The following is a 15424-nucleotide window of genomic DNA, read 5'->3' as shown; positions in this document are numbered from 1 at the left end:
TCCAAATGACAGGTGGTTCCCTATACTACTTACCGAAGAAGGTGTGCCAAATAATCATGGCCTGCTGTATGCTGCACAACCTGGCTTTGCAACGCCAGGTGCCTTTTCTGCAGGAGGATGGGCCAGATGGTGGTCTTGTGGCAGCTGTGGAGCCTGTGGACAGTGAAGAAGAGGAGGCAGAAGAAGAGTATATCGGCAACCAAAACAACATCATCATGCAATATTTCCAGTGAGACACAGGAAAGAAGATGTTACTGCTTCCCACATCTCATACTATTGTTGGAGCTAGCATAAGTCTTTCATTTTCACTCAGTGTATGGACACTGACTTGTCACTTTGACTTCCCATTTCACAGATCTGGGTCCCACTTTGTGCCCTCTGCTATGTTTACTCCTGGCCTACAGCTGTGTTACATTGGTATGTGAACCAATAAATTGACATTGCTATGTTCCATTGATATTGAAATTACACATTTGTGAAAGCACAGACTGACTCCAGATTGTTTTGTGATTGAAGTGTGTTTATTCCTGTGCAAATAAGTGGAGGGGTTTGTGAAGTGGGCCGGGGTGATGGTGGAGGTATATCCATGGCAGAGTCCAGTCTATTTGTTTCACAGGTGCATTGTCCAAAGGGGCATAGGAAGATAAGCTATGGCAGTTTTAGTATGGAGAGGGTGACATAGTGGGACAGAAGGGTGACATTCAGGAGAGTCTTATTTCCTGGCGGGGGTCTTGGCAATGTTCTCTGTCTTATTCCTGGATCTCAGGGACCGTTTGCGGGGTGGTTCTCCATCTGCAGGGGGTGGGGTGCTGGTGTCCTGTTGTTCCTGTGGCGGTGCCTCCTGTCCACTAGCGCCGGCGGAGGTGGAGGGCTATTCATCATCCAGGCTAGTGTCAGGGGCCCGTTGGTGTGCCACTGTGTTCCTCATGGTGTTGACAAGGTCTGCCAGCACCACTGTAATGGTGACAAGTGTGGTGTTGATGGACTTCGAGTCCTCCCTGATCCCCAGGTAGTGTTCCTCCTGCAGCCGCTGGGTCTCCTGAAACTTGGCCAGTACCGGTCCCATGGTCTCCTGGGATTGGTGGTATGCTCCCATGATGTTGGAGAGTGCCTAGTGGAGAGTGGTTTCTCTGCCACTGCCCCCAAGTCCCTGATTGTCCTGTGTTAGTGGGGTTGCATGGGTTCCCTGTAGTGGTGGACACACTGCTGATTGACATGTCCTGGGGACAGAGGGATAGGCCCGCTGGGTGGGTGCTGTGGTGGTGTTTCCTGAGGGGGGAGGCTCTGTGGTGGTTTGTGACTGTGTCAGGGGAACCGACTGTCCCGAGGTCCCTGATGGGCTGGCCTGCTCATCTTGATCCAGGCGTGCAGAGCTGCTGTCATCACTGTGGGTCTCTTCTGTAGGGAGACTGGATGTTGCTGGCACCTCCTGCCCAGTGATGCTGGGTATGGGTCCTGTTGGGGTGTAAATGCATAGTTATTGTATCTGTGTGTGCCATCTTGTGCAATGGGTGAGTGACCCTCTACTCCTGTGCTTGCTTTATTGGCTTGGTCCTTGTGTGATTGGTGATTTTGGGGCATGAGTGAGTCTCTGTAGTGGACATGCTTTGGTGATGGTTGTCCATTCATTGGTGTTACATGCAGGTTTAGAATGTGTGGGTTGTGTTAGTGGGGTATCAGTGGGTTGTTGGGGTGATGGGTGTGAGGGTAAGGGTGGGGGTATGCGATGGCATGCAGGTGGGTAGTGGGGGATAAAGTAGTAAAGATATGTCTTACCAGAGTCCAGTCCTCCTGCTATTCCTATGAGGCCCTCGGTATGCATAATTGCCAAGACTTGCTCCTCCAATGTTGTTAGTTGTGGGGGAGGAGGTGGGGGTCCACCGCCAGTCCTCTGTATGGCAATCTGCTGTCTGGATACCACGGAATGTACCTTCCCCCACAGGTTGTTCCACCTCTTCCTGATGTCATCCCGTGTTCTTGGATGCTGTCCCACTGCATTCACCCTGTCGACGATTCTCCGCCATAGCTCCATCTTCCTAGCAATGGATGTCTGCTGCACCTGTGATCTGAATAGCTGTGGCTTTACCCGGACGATTTCCTCCACCATGACCCTGAGCTCCTCCTCAGGAAACCTGGGGTGTTGTTGAGGTGCCTTGATGTGGTGTGGGTGATGTGTGAAATGGTGTTGGTTGTGATGTGTGAGGGGATGTGTTGGTGTGTGTTGTTTAAGGTGCGTGGATGTTGTGTAAGTGATGGTGTTGTGTGTCTGTGGGTGCTGGTGTTGTTTTAGGTAGTGTCTATCTCTGGACTTCTTTCAAAAATGTTGTTGTAAGGGTTTGTGAGTGATGTGGGTGTGTGTTTTATATTGGATTGGGTGTGTGGAAGTGGCGTGTGTATGTGTATCAGGTGTGTGTACTTGGAATTGTCCAATGTGGTTGTGTTTTGTAAATGTGTGTGTATTTTGAGCGCTGCAGTGTGAACCGCCAATGGAATACCGCGTTTGAAAGAACGCCACATTGATTCGTGGGTCGTGATAGTGTGGGCGTATTCCTGTTGGCGTGACGGTGTCGATTTTGTTATCGCAAGTTTATCACTGACCTTTGGTGTGGCGCACTTGTGTGGGTGTCTGTACTGTGGCGGATTCCGAGCTGTGGGTTGTAATACCTGTAGCGGAATTCCGCGTCCGCTGCGGTATGTTGGCGGTCTTCTGCACAGCGGAAAGCGGGATTTACCGCCAGGGTTGTAATTAGGGCCATAATCTTATGATCTCTGATGTGCACTGCATTTCACCACAGCAATTTTCTCTGGCTATTGAACAGCTTGTAACAACTCATGAATTTTCTCACCATTCCTTATTGATGAAAAAGAAGAAGTTAATAAACCTCTCTGTGACCATATCTGGCCAAAGTCTCGCACAATGCCGAAACCATATTGACTATCTGTGTACATTGGTACTTTCATGGCATGCCCTAGTAAGCGCCACCAATTCTGCTACTTGTGCAGAAAACACTCCCCGAAGCCATGAAGCTTCCAGTATGCCAGTGATAGTACATACTGCATATCCTGCTCTCAAAGTGCCAACATTATGTCTCATGCAGGAACCACCAACAAAAATAATTTGATCATTGTCTTCCAGGCAGGTGTCTCTAATGTCTGCTTTGGGTTTTATGCAGAACTCTGTAATTTCCAAACAATCAAGTTTGGTATCATCCAACTTATCTGAACCAACATTTGCAATTGGAAGTAGAGTTGCTTAGTTAAGCACTGTACATCTCTTAATCATCACATTTGGAGATCCCAAGATTGCAGTCTCATATCTGGTCAGTCTAGAACTGGTCAGATACTGTGTCTTTGAATGAGTCAACAGGATTTCTATTGAATGGGGAACATCACAGTAAGAGGGTAGCTGTCAGAGTCACCAGATCCTCGGGGTCTGTGCACGTTCCCAACACTTCCACCACAAGACAGCTCCAATACTCTGATTAGATTTATCACAGAGTCTAAGAGAGTCCAAGTGGGGAAAAGGGGATTAGGACGGGAACAGCTGGGAAGGAGACCTGTAGGAAGCAAAAGGTTAAAACAAAACATCAAAATTACATCTCATAAAATCAGTACCATGCTACAACTCTAAGTTTCGCCTTTTCCGAAAAACATGAACAACCCTAGAATAGTTCTAAAACTGACTTTAGATGACCAAATGCCTGAGGAGGAAACAGGAAAAGTTAAATAGGACTTTCAGATTCGAGTACTTTCTTTAGCATGAGAATCAGGAAACACTCTGAGCAATTTCTAAACAACCATATGAATCTCCTTTTAAGAATATATATCAGGAACACACAGCATTACATCTAGAACTCTGGTATTGTTGTGTTCATCTCAGAAAAAACATTGGGAAGTGAATTGCGCACATTGCAGATTTTTATATGAGTATTAAACACCATAAAGGATTGTGCACCATGAAATCACACAACGTAGATTCAAGGAATAAATCACGCAACGTGTCAACTTGAAATGCTACCAAGAAAATGTCTTAGAATAGTAGCGCACAGTAATTTACATTATTTATACACGAGGAAAGAATTGCGCGTCTTGCCGATTCAAATACCACCATACAAATGCCAAGAAATGGTAGCGCACAATGACAACATGAAAAGCACTCAGGGAAAGAATTGCGCATCTTGCCGATTCAAATGCCACCATGCAAATGCCAAGAAATGGTAGCGCACAATGAATAACATTAAAAAACACTCAAGGAAAGAATCGCGCATGTTGCCGATTCGAATGCCACCATGTAAATGCCAGAAAATGGTAGCCCGCAATGAACAACAAAGTTAAATGCTCATGAAACGAGTTGCACGTCTTGCCAACTCGTAAAACATCATGTAAATGTCAAGAAATATCAGCGCGCAATGAACAACAATGTAATAACGAAGTGAAATCTTTATGGAATAAATTGCGCGTCCTCCCTATTTGCAAACCACCATACAAATGTCAAAAAATGGCAGCACACAAGTAATCTGTTATTCATTTAAAAATTAAAATCAAGAATATGAAAATTCTCAATTACGGTGTTGGGAAATGTCCAAACACTGTCTTACCGCCTGGAAACAGTGATCACCAATGAGAGATGAAGACTGGAAATCCAAATAGGCCGCCGGGACAGGAGCTCAGGAAGAAGCTGCTGCTCTGCACCGGGACCTCTGAATAGTGAGCACTGGAAGTTGGGCTGACTCTCTTTTATAGAGTCTTGGCCCAGCCTAGAACCACGCCCAGGCATGTTGCAGGGAAAGTCTCTAGAAGGCCCTGGAAAGGGACCACACCCTAACACACTCTGAATGTCTGCAGCAATACATTGCAAATGTACAGTATTTATAAGCACCTTAAAAATTAATCTTTTGGATGGAATTCTGCAATGCAAAAGGTTAAACAATAACATATCATCACAATGCATAAATTACATTATCTTGCGAGTGTTGGGTTTTTGCATTCTAGATGCCCGTAGAGCGCGCACTGTCCTGGTGTTGACAGTAGCCCATAACAATATTCTCACTTTGAGCGATACTCTGCTCTACTGCTGCAACAGACCGCAAGCATCCTGGTAAAGCTGCTGCGACTGGATCCAAAGTAGCTGAAAAATATGCTACTGGACGATTGACACCACAATGTGTCGGAGTCAAGACAGACAAAGAACATGCATCACATTCATGAAAAAACAACAAAAACTCTTGGTGTAATCAGGCATACCTAAAGCTGGAGCTTGACACAAACTCTCTTTCAGATCAGCAAACACTTTCATGCAAGTTGAATCCATTGTAATAGGATCGGAAACATCTTTATGAGTCAGTCTCTGTAAGGGCTTTGAAAGAACTGAAAAATTCAAAATCCATTGGCGACAATAACCAACCATTCTCAAAAACATTCTCACATCTTTTTGTGTACTCTGTACTTTCATCTGCATAACTGTCGCATCCCTCTGTCTCAAAATTCTCCTAGTTCCTTTCTCAATCAGATGACCTAAATATTTCACCTCTCTCTGACAATACTGCAATTTAGTGGGACACTTTATGACCATTGTCTCCCAGGAAAAACTACAATGCAATTGTATCATATTTACACCATTCCTTTGTCATTGATGCAATCAATAGATCATCAATATATTGCAGCAATGTTGATTGGTAAGGTATCATCAATGACTCTAGATTCCTTTTCAAGATCTGGTTGAAAATAGATGGTGACTCTCAAAACCCCTGTGTAATTCTACACCAACAGTAGACTTTTCTCAAGAATGTCAAACAAAAGAGATATCTACTGTTCTCATGAAGTGACACAGAGAAAAATGCTTGACACAGGTCTAACATAGTAAACCATTCAGATTCACATGGGAACTGAATCATAATCACAGCTGGATTTGGCACAATTGGATAACACTTAATCACAATGTTGTTTATTTTTCTCAGATCCGGTACAAGAAAATGTTTGCCACATGGGTTTCTCAAACCCATAATTGGTGAATTACATGAGCTACTCAACATGTCTCTCAAAATTCCTTTCTCCAAAAAACTGCTCTAGCAAAGGTCTTACACTCTTGATTGCCTCAATTGTCATCGGTTATTGGGGAGTCTGAGGGAATACCACATTCAGTTTCACTGCAACCCTGACTGGTCCTACTTCTTTGATCAACCCAATATTTTTTCCTGAAAGGTCCCAAACTCTAGACTTAACAGTCTTCTGCAATTTAACTGGAAGATCTTTTATTTCAAAAACTGGAAAGAAACTAATCAAAGGTGCTTCTTCAACCTCTGGCTCATTGAGACTAATCAAAAGAAATTCCCTAGACACCGACTCATTGTTAACATTAAGTGTTGGGTCTTCATCATTACTGTTTGTCTGAATCACAATACCCTCATCTGTACAAGTAATTGAACATCTTGTTTTACACAACAGATCTTTACCCAGTAGTAGCACTGGACTTGAGTCACAAACCACAAATTTATGCAAACCCTTAAAATTACCAATTTTAAAAATAACTCATTCCGTGACAGGATTCGAATAATGTTTATTTGCAACTCCCACAATATGAACTGTTTTCCCTGACAGGGGTAAATCTGGAACCTTTACATATCTCACCGTTGAGTGTGTAGCTCCAGTATCAACGAGAAAAGAGACTTTGTGACCATGCACTTTCCGTCAACATAAGGACCCTTCTGATCCACTTCTAATGATGCAGCCATCACATACTCCTCCTCATCTGAACTATCCAACAACCCTACATAATTCTCACTATGTAAAGGAAATTGATGTACTGTATTGTCACTTGGTTTAATTTCTGACTTATGACCACCTGAGAAAGCATCATCTGTTGCTGATCCATAGGGCTCTGTGGTACTTGCAAATATCTAGGCATTTGAATGTGTTGTGCAGGCACCATCTGCACTTGTGGCTGTCTCTGCTGTACTTGAGGCATTTGTACCTGTTGTACCTGAGGTTGTATATTTCGCACATGCTGCATTGGTTGTAAAGGTTGGAAACCCTGCATTGGATTTACATCATTCTGGAAAGTTAGAATTTAACCTCTCATTCTTGGTCTTCTCATTCTCTGAAAAGTATTGATACCATCTGTCTGTTGAACAACACCCCCTTGATTTAATATTGGACACTGCTGTTTCCAATGTCCCATTGACCCGCAAACGTGACAAGGTAACATTCTTTTTCCCTGATGCTCTTCTTGCACATCACAGAATTCAAATCCACAATTTAATTGATTAACAACCAGAAGTGTAATTCCAGCACGTCCTCTACCTCTGCCTTGATTTTGAAACATACCATTTCCCTGCGGCTGCTCCTGAAAATTTCCAGCTTTAATCTGCATCATCATAGCTTTCTCTTTCAACTTTCTCTGTTTAAATTCCATCTCATCACTACAGTATTTTGCATACTTTAACATCTCATCAGTCGGTTTTGCTTGCCAACAGATCAAATGACTCTTAATCATCTGGATAATCTCTGGTCTCAATCCTTCGACAAACCTAAACACAAAATGAATCATGTCTTTTGTCTCGATTTTTTCTGTACCAGTGTAATGTTTAAACAATTTTAACATCCATTCATAGTACGCCTGAATCAATTCTTTCCCTTCCTGAGCTGTTCTATCTATGCATTGCCAATCAATATTTTTCTGCGAAACTCTTACCTTCAGGAACTCAATGACCCTATAGTAATATTTAATTACTTCAGGAGATGGTGCACTTGTTTTCTGATCTCTTTGTGGTTCACTTGTAGGCCAGTCTACACTCCTTTTACACTCAGTCGACAAATCTGCTGGAACAACAATCTCAAAGAGAGTATTCAAGTTCTCCCACGTGCATTTCGCAAGTTTCACAAACCTCTTTGTCTGCTAATACTATTCCACTGGTTTCTCTCTCAACTTGGGGTCATCATTTGTAAAACATTAAACATCACTCCTAATCCAAGGTACATGTACAAAATTCCCTCCTGGAGTCTCTCTCATTGGCCAAATTTTCACTGGTTCTCTTGTCTGCGTTATATCTATAAGAGGAGTATCTGAACCTTTCCTCGGCCTTCCTCTTTTCTTGACCCATCTGCCTTCCCACTTTTCTAATGCTCTCCAAATTTTGACTCTTTCATTTAACTCTCTAAGATGTGTTTTCATCCTTGCAGACCTGAAATGTGACATATAACTTCTTTTCAGGTTCTTTGTTTTTGTAAGATCTATTTTGTATTTGTCTGCTAATTCCTGTAATTGCTGATGTACTTCAGCTGCTCCCTCTGTAATTAATCAACACAAGTATCTCAACTGGGCTTCAGTTTATGATTCAAGTCTATTTACTCCCATTGTCCCTTCAAGAAGTTCACCCACTTCCGTTGACAAGCTTATTTTGTTTAAAACTTCATTTCCCTTACTTTGATTCTCTGGGACTTTTAAAACACTCAAATCCTCTAACCATTTATTTATTTCCTGTGCAGTCAGCCCCCTTAATAAAACATTAACAGGCTGAACACTCAGTAACTGCTGCTGCATTAAACTCACATATTGAGGAGTTAATAATCGCCTTTCCTGGCCACTGCATGATCCAGTTATTTCAGAATTTTTAACAGGAGACAAATCTATTAAAGATCTTGACTTATTTAGCTACTGTCCTATGGATGACATTAACCTAATGTTTCCATATTTGAACTGCTTGATTTGCTACATGCCTGTTTCCCTGGACATATAAAGGCATAGGTAGATCAAATGTAATTGGTACTGAAATCACATCTGGGCTTCTGGTTTCTACATTCTGAGACTGCATTATTCCCATATCCTGCATCTGTGGTAATAATAACGGAATAGGCTCTTTCTGAATCAATCTCAGCTGCTGTGGATTCTGACTCGAAGATAACACTAAATTAGTAGTTGTCTTCACAATCTGGACATCTGGCTAAATCTCAGGAACATTAATCTCTGGTAGCTATCTATTGTCTGTCGACTGATTTAAACTACTCTGCTTCGGTATTTGCCCTAAAGGACTAGTCTGTCCTGAGCTTTGTAAACTCTGAACTGAACTCTGTTTCATGTTAGGATTAACCTGTACAAAACTCTCAGTTGTGTTATGATCAGTATGAACTGAACTCTGTGACACTACAACTGGTATCGGAACAGTGGGATTTATACAACTGGTAGTAGAACCTTCTTGAGCCACACATGATGGTAGTCGATTTCTCAAAATCTATGTAATAAACTCACCATCGTCTGATTCATCATTATTAAGCAAACCCCTTTTAGGCTCTTTTGATGTCTGATCTTTGACTGCTGAAGAACTCTTTTTAGACTTAATCCAGTGTTTTAACCGAAGACATGCTCTGGTACCTTTCTCCTCAATTACAATATATGCCGGAGTAATTTCTGGCGGGCAAATTTCTCTTTCCCTCACAGGAATATATTTATCTCCCCTAAGAACACTTTTTAAAGCTTTGAAACACCTAATTTTTCACAATTGTGTTTCAAAAATCGATAATCAGGAAGTGACTACAATCCCATTATCCTTTTTGACACCCTTCTCGTCAAATTGGCCTTCACTGTTGTCCACCAATCCGTGCGTAGACCTTCTCACTAACCAACCTATCCCAGCGTGGCACAAAACTGACATCACACTTACGCACAGCAGCTGAGAAAGTCTTGCGGCTTGTCCTCCTAAACTCAGAAACACTCAAACTTAATGCAAAAATTAATCGCAAGCACTCTGTCAAAACCAATAAAAACAAATGTGTCTATTTACTACAGGTAGGGTAACAATATCGCTTCAGGAACCTTCTAAATTTCACTATCGGCTTTTGCTCTTGCAGTTATTCTTTTTTCTCAGTTCCTCAGATTCACAAGCAAAATTCGATCTGCAAATTTCATCCTCAACTGATCAATGGAGACAGTCCTGGTGCACATAGAACTCGCCAAATCTCAGTCAAAAATTTCCAAACACTCAATTTTACTTGCAAACTCGACTTACCAGCCACGCCCGATTGGTCTACTAAATAGACAAATGACAACAACAAAAAACAAGTGTCTCTGTGACAGGCAAGTGTCAATGGATACCAGAAGGCATAATAGGCTGTGATATGTGATCTTTTTATTTTAATTTTTCCATGCATTCTTTTCTGACAAGTATGTCTCTGTTGTGGTAAAAGGTCCTTGCCACCGGGCCAGTAGCTTATTTTCTGTAGTTGGTAGAAGAACCAACACTTTGGCCCTCATTCTGACCCTGGCGGTCAAAGACCGCCAGGGCGGAGGACCGCGGGAGCACCGCCGACAGGCCGGCGGTGCTCCAATGGGGATTCCGACCGCGGCGGTAAAGCCGCGGTCGGACCGGCACCACTGGCGGGCTCCCGCCAGTGTACCGCCGCCCCATTGAATCCTCCACGGCGGCGCAGCTTGCTGCACCGCCGCGGGGATTCCGACCCCCCCTACCGCCATCCAGATCCCGGCAACTGCACCCGTCGCACAGCTTCCACTCCGCCGGCTCGATTCCGAGCCGGCTTCATCGTGGAAGCCTCTTTCCCGCTGGGCTGGCGGGCGGTCTGAAGGCGACCGCCCGCCAGCCCAGCGGGAAAGTCAGAATTACCGCCGCGGTCTTTCGACCGCGGAACGGTAACCTGACGGCGGGACTTTGGCGGGCGGCCTCCGCCGCCCGCCAAGGTCAGAATGAGGGCCTTTGTGTCCTATCGTTAGCTCACGGACTCTACTGTTCCTGTCGTAATGAGTTTTCTGCTTCGCTTGAGCTTCTTGTAGCTGTCTATGGACTTCTTCCCATATGGTATGTAAGCTGTCTTTTAGCTCACTAGTATATGTGAGGACATCTTTTGCTTCTTCATCGCTTTCTTCCCATTGTTCAGCCAGCATTTCTAGCATGGTCCGTGCTTTTCTGCTATCCCCATGTACACAGGTGATCAGGACTTGTTTACCCTTGATCCACTGATCTGGTTTGACATACTTTTGATTGATAACGCTTTGACTGCATCCAGAGTCTATTAATGTCTGTCATCTTTCTTGCTTGACTAGGAGAAAAGTGGAATACTGAGCCATGGTATGGCCTAACCATAACACCCTCCCTTTATCATCCCAATCTCCATAGGTTCACCCTGACTTTTTCTTTGGGGACAGTATCGGGCTATTTGTCCCCATTTAGCACAGTTGAAACATTGAGGAGTGGTCAGTGGTTCTTCTAAGGGAGCACGATTAAGAGATGGTCTTTCTATATTTGATCCTACTACCGGTTTGGTTGGAATGGATTGACAGTTCACTGTTTTTTGAGAAGGAGAACTAGTGGGCCCCGTACTGGTGCCCCGGAAATCGGGAGCGCAATGATAGGCACAGGCTAATTCCACAGTGGTGGTATTATTCAGCCCTGGGTGTTGTCTAATCCAGTTCCTTGTGGAGGTCGGTAGTGCTTCGAAACTATTGCCTCAAACATGTCTTCCTTGGTGGTTTCAGCAGGGTTTAACCATTTGTTGGCTTCATGATAAACCCTGTAATATAATGTTCGGGGATTTTCCTGATTTGCCCATTTAGTATGTCTAAATCTAAGGCAATACCTTTCCAGGTCTAGCCCAACCCCTTCTAGGATGGCCTTCTTTATATCTTCATAAGGGCTTATACCCCCAGGGTTAACGGCTTGATATGCAGCATGCAGAGGGCCGGTGAGGAGTGGAGCAATATATTGACCCCACATTTCCATAGGCCAAGTAGCTGAACTGGATACCCGTTTGAAATTGTTTAAAAATGCATCCGCTTCATCATGTTCCTGGTATTTTTGTAACACCGTGCTGGGTACATTTGGATGCACTCTGGTAGTATTGATGGTTTTGGTTAGTTTACCTAGGGCAGTCTCATGTACTAACTGGTTGTTGGCAATAATTGTTGCTTGATTTTTCAACGCAGTCTGTAAGGCTTCACGTTCTTCTTTTGCCTCCTTCAGTTGTTCTTCTCTGACCAATTGTAAGTGTCTTTGGCCCTCTGCTAGCAGAACGATCATATCGGCCAATGTGGGTTTTTCCTCCATTACACGTTCCTGTCTTCCAGTCTTTACCCAGGATCCCACTTCTGACACCACTTGTGACAGGCAAGTGTCAATCGAAGGCACATTAGGCTGTGATATGTGATCTTTTTATTTTAATTTTTCCACGCCTTCTTTTCTAAAACGTATGTCTCTGCTTGTCTCTTCTTTCTCAGGTTGTGTCTTTATTGCAGGGTAGTCTTGGTCTTGTTTCTTCAGGGTCTTCGTAACTGGGGCTTCTTTCCTTCAGGCACTCATCTCGGACTCCGACCAACAACGACACCCAAAGGGAGAGAAATAAGAAGCAGTATTTTAGAAAGTATGTTGGTTGGTAACTTACAGGCCTATTCTCCTGTCTTCTCTCTTTTCTTCTTCTACCGTTTAATTTCTCCTTACTTTCCCCTGTTGTTTTCCCTGTATTGTTAGTGAAGTTCTTTCTTCTCTCTCTCTCTTTAAGCGACTCTTCGCCTTTCCTTTTCTCTCTTGGTTCAATACTCTCCTTGTATGTTATACCTAGGTTTGTATCTTTCTGAGGTTAGTACGTGCTGCCCTTTCACCAGTGCCTTCCTGTTTTTTTATATTGATTTTCTTAAGGGTTGTGCGTCTTTTATTTGGTTCTTTTTTTCTTTTTTCTTCCCCTTTTTTTCTCCCCCCCACTTCCAGTTATTTATCCCATGCAGTCAGGGTTTATAAGTGAGTTTTCCCTTCTTTACTCCCCATTCCCTAGAATACACCCCATACCTGCTCCGGCCACGTTCTTCCTAGAACGTGGCTGCCTACAGCGTTTTCTCTCCCTCTGTCTTCTGCTCTTAGTGTTTCTCTTCAGTGCTGCCGCGTCTCACCATGACCTAGTTGTAACTCTCCTTTTTGGGCCAGCGGCTCAGCATCTCTTGAGGATGATGATTCTTCTTGCCTCCGTTTTCCTTGCTGCGAGTTCCTCTCATGATCTCTGCCTCTTCCCTCCTTTGCGCTACCGACCTCCTCCGTTGTACTGAAGCTCTCTTTTTCACGGCATGGGACAATTGAAAAACGCCCGCCTCTTCCTTTTCAGCCTCAGGCCATCGCATAGTACCCCCAAGGCACTTCTCTCCCGGCCCGGGCCCCGGCGTCCTATCACAGTCTCATGAAACTTTTCAATATACTCCGGTGTCTTTGACCTCTTCCCTCAGGTCCATCTTGTCAACAGCCACGTGGACAATTTTTCCGAGCTCCAAGCGCTACACACATGTGAAGTTCACCGACCTCCCTAATTACATACTTAAGAGTACCCCAACTCTCTTTTTTAACATTATTTCTTCTTCTGGAGTACGCCAACTCCCTAAAATCTCACAAACAACTCAATCAACGGAAATTAGCTAAAGCTGTGCAAGCGCATATTCTACTCACTCAATCTAACAACGGAATGCTAAGAATATACCCTACCAATCCAGAAAACCTCCAAGGACTGGGGAAAGTAACTTTAGGCATTTAGCAACTCATTTTATCAAATTTGAACAACATTTTCAAAAATAATAATCAAAACACAACAAATGATTTTCACAATTTATGACGCAAGCAATGACATCATCAAAAAAATGCATAACGGAACTCTGCTACCAAAATTGTTGAAGCGGAGAAACCTAGCTATATTTCAGTCACAAGAGACTAGATAGTGGATTTCACACTCTAGGTCGATGAACCGAACCAAATCTGTTTTGAGAAAATGCCATTTGAATTACGTCATAAAACATCACATATATCATATGACAATCAATTTAACTCCAATAACCACACCAGTTTTTTAAGTTAATGATTTATTTCTCTATATTAACAAGGCTAAAGTCACAGATATAATTCTCAAACACAAATGATACATGTAGAGAAACAACAAAGGTTGATTTGAACACCGGATATATCTCAGTTTAATCAATGCAAAAAGACAAATTATCTCAATGGTTATAACACAAATCCATAGCAGAAGAATCTGAGCAAGAGAAATTGAATACATCGGAATAATGATAAGACAGAAAATATCAACTCCAATTAATGAGCATGTGAGTAACACCTTATTAACCTCTAATTAGCATTAACATGTTGGGCTTCATGTAAAAGTTTTAGTAACACAAATTTAGGAAACATCTAGCTAAGACGCCATCAAAAATAAGCAGCAGTAAATTAACATTTGCAGCTGCTACCTGAAAAACAAAAGACAAATAATAATTCACATTTCATACAATTACCCAATCACTACGGAAATCAGCAAGAACGTCTACTTTGTCAGTGGGACAGCAACATCAGGCACCAACATCAAGACAGGAAAGAGGAATAGGACAGGGGTTATGTTTTCGAATTTGGACTATAAAATACACTAAACCATCTAAGCATAAGTTCAATATTGAACAGAAATAAGCCAATAAAAACACCAGAATGGCTATAGACTACCTGGAAACATGATAAGCCAAAGTGACAGTTCAGAAGGTAATAGAAATCTCTAGGACTCAAGATACCCGAAAATCCCATAGAAAAATGAACCCCCAAGCAATGATGACTGAGCAATAAATTAAACTTGTTGAATGAAAATGATTGGATAAAGTATGAGGTGAGAAAGACATGACCAATCAGAACCTTAACAGATATCAAAATTACACAATTATACTACAAGCTCTTCTATTTCCTGCTATTCCATTGCAGAATTCTAAACTAATACTTTTTGTATTCTATACTTCCTCTTCTTCAGCTTCATCTGTGGATCCATTGTTTCCACTGCACCGGAATACGAAGTCACAGTAAAATGGTTACAAAATATGTTACCACACCATTTCTTTTCCCTCGAGGAAAGACATACAAGTTAGGAACTTATCTTTAAACAATGAAGAAAGTCAAACTACAGAACACATTAGAAACATTTTATACAGCTTGCATTACACAGTGACCTTGCATCTGCTTCTACTTCAGTCCAGCAGAGGCCAATAAATACACATTTAATTCCACCATTTATTTTAGTTAAGAAACACACTCTCTTGTAAAGACAGAATAATTTCATCAGCTCAAGTTAGCATAGAAAAAATATAGGCCACATATCAGATGGTGGCCATTTCACTTAGTCACAATTCTCGTAAACACAATATTATTCTTCCATTAATTTACACATTAATCTGTAAGTACATTTACATAAAGGCTAAACATTTTATCAAGCAAATCTCAGCTCTCACACTAGGAAGTCAAATTTTTAGGTTAACTGTGATATTTTTTTATAGTGAATCGAGACACAGCCCAAATCACCTCTACTCACATGGAAAAATAGATTTTGCTAATCACTTTTTCATTTTATACTTAAGAACTAGTGTTCTGTTAGAGGGGGCACGAGAACTCTCAGCCTTAATAGCTCTTGGCTGCCACTG

Source organism: Pleurodeles waltl, chromosome 4_1 (assembly GCF_031143425.1).
Source record: "Pleurodeles waltl isolate 20211129_DDA chromosome 4_1, aPleWal1.hap1.20221129, whole genome shotgun sequence".
Taxonomy (NCBI): domain Eukaryota; kingdom Metazoa; phylum Chordata; class Amphibia; order Caudata; family Salamandridae; genus Pleurodeles; species Pleurodeles waltl.
Note: the sequence above shows the minus strand (reverse complement) of the source record.